The sequence below is a fragment of the Chenopodium quinoa genome, unplaced genomic scaffold (genome assembly GCF_001683475.1).
Source record: "Chenopodium quinoa cultivar QQ74 unplaced genomic scaffold, ASM168347v1, whole genome shotgun sequence".
NCBI lineage: Eukaryota > Viridiplantae > Streptophyta > Magnoliopsida > Caryophyllales > Amaranthaceae > Chenopodium > Chenopodium quinoa.
Genome location: NW_018743081.1, coordinates 5,123 through 10,323, shown reverse-complemented (window position 1 = coordinate 10,323; position 5,201 = coordinate 5,123). Strand labels below are relative to the sequence as shown.

At 31.9% G+C, this 5,201-nt stretch overlaps 1 long non-coding RNA gene across 1 annotated transcript; it reads left to right on the top strand.

Moving 5' to 3' along the window:
• Nucleotides 1-248: 248 nt before the first annotated feature.
• LOC110731766 lies at nt 249-3,457 on the top strand. Its single transcript, XR_002513350.1, has 2 exons — nt 249-470; nt 2,650-3,457. It is a non-coding gene; the product is annotated as an uncharacterized LOC110731766 (long non-coding RNA).
• Nucleotides 3,458-5,201: the final 1,744 nt, after the last annotated feature.

Genomic DNA, 5,201 nt, shown 5'->3' with positions numbered 1-5,201 from the left:
CAAATAATTTTAGTCTAAACTTCTTATTCCAATTATCAATCGATTGCATAGGGCTTATGTTATGTGCATACAACAACCCTTGTATGCATCTCAACGGTCTCATACTCTCATTGCACCTTTTGACTTGTATGGACACATTATACTTCTTGTGACCCAAAAAAGGCCCATAACATTTTCGGTCATTTTCCTTCCGCGGAAAATCTTGGACAATAAAATTTTGGGGCATCCAAAGATCCATTAACATCTTGGACCATAGCATTTTGGACTCTACTAGCCTTACACAAAAACGCGAGAAAGGAAAGCACAACGTGGTAAAACAACTGAAAAATGGCATTGACGACAGTGGCTGGTGTTAGCGCCGCCATACTTCAACTCCGTAGCGACGTCAAGAGTTCCACCGCCATCTTCCGCCGTGACGTCCGCCAAATTCGTAATTGGATCGAAGAAGAATCTCTCTCCTCTTCTTCTAAGTACCTCCTCTTTCTCTCTTTCTACTTTCCATTTCTTCGCATTTGATTTTCGTGTCCTTTATCAATTTCTGTGTTTGTTAAGCTTTTTGATTCATTTAATTATGAAATTGAAATATTTTATCAGCAATTTAGTTGTTCAATTTCACTATCAAAGTGTTAGGATTTGATTTAATTTGAGAAGTGTTACAATTAGGTTTTGATTATTTAAAATTAATTCATGGCTTAAGTTTGTTCGTTTGAATTCCTATCTTACGAGCTTGATGATGAATTAGTTTCTTTATTGTTAAGCTTCTTGATGTATATAGTTATAAATATTGAATATGATCTTCTCATTTAATTTTCGTGTTCTTTATCAATTTTCTGTTATTGTTAAGCTTTTTGATTCATTCAATTATGAAATTGAAATACTTTATCAGCAATTCAATTATTCAATTTTACCAGTCAAGTGTTAGGATTTGATTCGTTTGTGTCAATGTAGTGTATCATTGAGAGTTTAGTAATTCAATTTAGTTTTGAATTATTTATTTGTATTGTGATTCTATAAGCATTCTTTTTCTTTGTTATATTATATCACGATTGTCGATGAATTAGTTTCTTTGTCAAGCTTCTTGATGTATATGATTAAGATATTGAATACATTATTAGCAATTTAATTATTCAATATAACTAGAGAAGGTATAGGATATTCAATAATTATTCAATTTAATTATTCAATTCTGAGAGAATTATTGCAATTAGGTTAAATTTATAAAATCTATTGTATGTTTTGTGACTATTGTGACAAGTAATGGATAGTGGAAGTATAGTGGTTACCAAATGGATTCATGTTTTGTGGATTTACTAGAAATTTGGTCTCTTTTTTAACTGAAGCTTATTAGAGTGTATATATACCTTTGTATTTAGATGTAGGGTTGCGTACATATGGAGTTATGGACTTCTCGAGACATTGCGTTGACCGAACTCATTATCTGTTGGTGAAACGCTTGGCTGATGGTTTTTTTTTGAGTCGCAAAAGTTGTTCTTATTGATCAAAATTTTTAATGCCTTTTCTAAATGTTAAACGTTTGATAAACCTAATTTACATTTGTTTGGTGCTTCGATGAAAAGGTGAATACAGGCTGAGATGTGAGTCAATGACACTGCTCCGTTGTTTCATTGTTTACCTGTGTTATGGACTTAGGGGTCTGCCTCAAAGCTTTGCATTTAGTTCTTACTTGGAAATGATTAGGTCAAACTGTGAGGCACTGGTGCATTTAGCAGAGAATAGAGTTGTAATACTGTGCAGACATTCAAGACATTAGTAAAACATGGAAGGCCAATCCGCTAATATCTTATGAAAGAGCATTAATGCACTGGCTGTTGTCAATATCTTGATGAATTTGATACTTGAGATGTTAAAGTCTCACATATGAATGAATACCCTTAATTATGTTAACATGACAACTATAATATTGCACAAATTTGTGCCCTGCCTAATAATAATAAGGCTATGACAGAATTCTGTTACCTATTGATTGATTCCTATGAAATTTCGTATAAAAGTTTTAGTTTGATTAACTGCTCAATATTTGGTAGACATAAATCAGTCACTTTGTCTCCTCCTGCTAAAATGGTCTCTCTGGTTATGATCTTGGGCGTACTATATTCATGGAAGGTAGAACCATTGTGTTAATTAGTTTGGTGGTTAAAGTGAATGCCTGATTGTTTGAGAAACATTAGGATATTCTTGGTTTTCAATAGATGATAATGTCGAGAATTTTACGGGTTTAAAGAAAAGAAAGTTCTACCAATTTAGTCAGTTAATTACATTAGAACTTTAGAAGGATCTGCTATGCTGGACCAACATACATAGATTAGGTATATGCAGGCAAGGGTCAGACATGGATATCTTCAGCGTGTTTTCTCTGTATATCTATAATGATTTGTATGGTCTCATGTCTCATGAGTAATGATGTATCTGGGTGATATAATTGGCTCTTGAGTAGTACTCGTACTTTGGTTAGGATAGTCTATGTGACTTAGAGGTATCTAATCAGCCACTCTATATCTATTGCCTGATGAATTTATTCAATGCACTAAGTAGCTGTTAATGCAAAGTATAAAGCATGTTTTGAATTAGTTTAACAGTTATACTCTTTATCTTTTAGTTTGACTGATGTGTAACTATTTATATTTGTAGGGCAGGAGCGAAAGTTAAACCTAAGCAAGTGGAAGGACAGGTTCATGAGAAGGAAACTCCCAAGGACAATAAGCACTAAAAACTTGATGAGTTGTCTGCGGGAAGAACACGGATCTCTTGAGGCTCTTTTTGTGATATGTCCTGTATAGACTTGAATTTTGTTTAGTTCTAGTAGCATGTTAAAATTTTTGACATTATACATGGTGCTGCGAGATATTGGAACCCATTTGCCTATAGCCTATTGCTTGGTAGTTCTGTTAGGTTGGTATTCTTCTGAATATTGGAATATTTTAGGTGATCATTGTTCTTGTGTAATAAGAGTTGGAAAAGGTACTGGTTGGATAAGTGTGTTCTTAGTAAGGATTGTAAATATGATCAACGCTCATACCTTGTGGCTGTGTAGTTTAACAAGTGAGACTGAAGAGATGAAATGATGGATTGTTCAGGTTATATGGTTCCCAATCTGCTCAAACTACTCTACAGTTTTGAGGTGTAATTTTGCAATTCTAATGTTGAAGATGAAGCACTTGGTGCAGAGGTTGTAGTGTTGCTGCTAAAACTTTCAAATAATTTTTTTTATTCGAGTTTCAGAATTTTCTAGAATATTTGGACATTAGTCTGGAGTAATTGTTTTGGTGTTTGTGTGTTTATTGTGACCTTGAAATGGTTGATTATATTTTACACGTGTTTGTCTTATTTTCTAGTGAATTGGGTATATTCATTAGCTCATTCATAACAATAATAAAGTGCCATTGGCGGTGTAATAACTATGCATTTTGGCTCTCAAGTCTCAACATCCTCATTCTTATATTTTGGCTCTCAATTTCTATTACCTAAGTACCTCTATTTGATTATAACCCGTGCTGTGAAAGATGCAACTTTTCACATGGTGCCCCTCCTTGACAATGGCTATATGACTTATAACTTATGACAAAATGTTCTGTGTTTTATCTATCTATTACTATATAGTATATACTAAAGCTATGTCAAACTAGAGACACTTGGCATTATTTGGTGAAGTTTCCTCAATATCAAACCTACATTTAAAAAAAAAAAAAAAAATCCTTCAAAAACACTTCCAAAAATAACAGCCATATCAATTTCAAAACTATCTCAAGGTAATAGGCAACTTAATAATTTAAATTTTTTTAAAATTACTATCCAATATACTATTATCCTTAAAAAGAAATTTAAGAATAAAAATAAAAATTCTATTACTGTATGAAGAAAAACACCCATTAATTTAGAGAGAGAGCGCGTCAAAACCACCATCTATTGTACAGGGTTTATTAACAATTTTTAAATTATAGGTTACTTCAAGAGTTCCTATGTTTGAGTATTCTTGAATTATTGATAGTGTTAATTATAAACAAACGTACAATTTTACACATACAATTATACAAACATATACGGAGTATTGTATTAAGTTGAAAAGCTTGCCCACACTTTTTGAAAATATATATGCATAATGAGAAATAAATGCGAGCACTAAAACAATTTATTAAAAAGATTCACAATTTTAGATAATATTAACATTAATATTATGATAATACATTCAATATGGACCCTAAGATTTAATATGCGTGCCCATGTAATACATTTGATAATATGCTAAGCGATTTATTTTTAATAAGAAGAACACTAAACTGAGCATCTCGGGTACAAAACTTATTCTTTCCCTTTTACTTCATTCTTTCCTTTCTCTATAAGACTATTCTCCTCTATTGACTTCAGTGAAGGAAAATTTTTCATTGAAAAATGTTTTCAGAAAAACAATGTAATAACTATATATATATATTTTTTTTTTTTTTTTTGAAAAAGCAACTAATATTCTTATGAGAATTGTTTTTAATGAAAACAAAATTAAGTTTAGAAGCAGGGCCAATATAGTAATTTCAGGGAACATGGAATTGGTTACGCTCAGCATAATCAACCAACCGTCAATTCTCATTCAAGTTTTGATCAAAACTTAATATCAATATCATGCTCGTATAACAAATTTACAACCTATATATATATATATTTCAAATTCTTTCCACTTCATATTTCATTTTTCAGATTTTTGTTTCCCGCCTCTCTCTCTCTCTCTTACAGCCATTCTCAAATTCTTACTTTCTCTCTCTTCTTCTCTCTAAACTCCGCCTCTTTCAGAGCTTCGGAAGCCAATCGAAATTCGAAGTTTTCAAGCTAGGATTTCACCTGTAAGTGATCATATAATCACTTCTAATCATTTTTCTTTGTTTATTTTCGTTCATATTCGAAGAATTTGCTACTGAATGTGTACCTCAATTTCTTAATTACTTCTATTAGTTTGCGATTTTTCGTTGATTTAATCTGAAATTCGAAGTCTAATTACATGAAAATCATGTCTACTACTACTAATTACTCACGTTTTTGATGAACTTAAATTGTTGTCGCTGAAATTTATCGGAAATTAGAAACGTTTCGCGATTACAATTGTTGAATATGCTGTGATTTTCCAGCGGAATTCGAATTCGTGTATTCTGTCCATCAAAACACCTCTAAACTTTTAAATTTAGATCGCTTTTGGT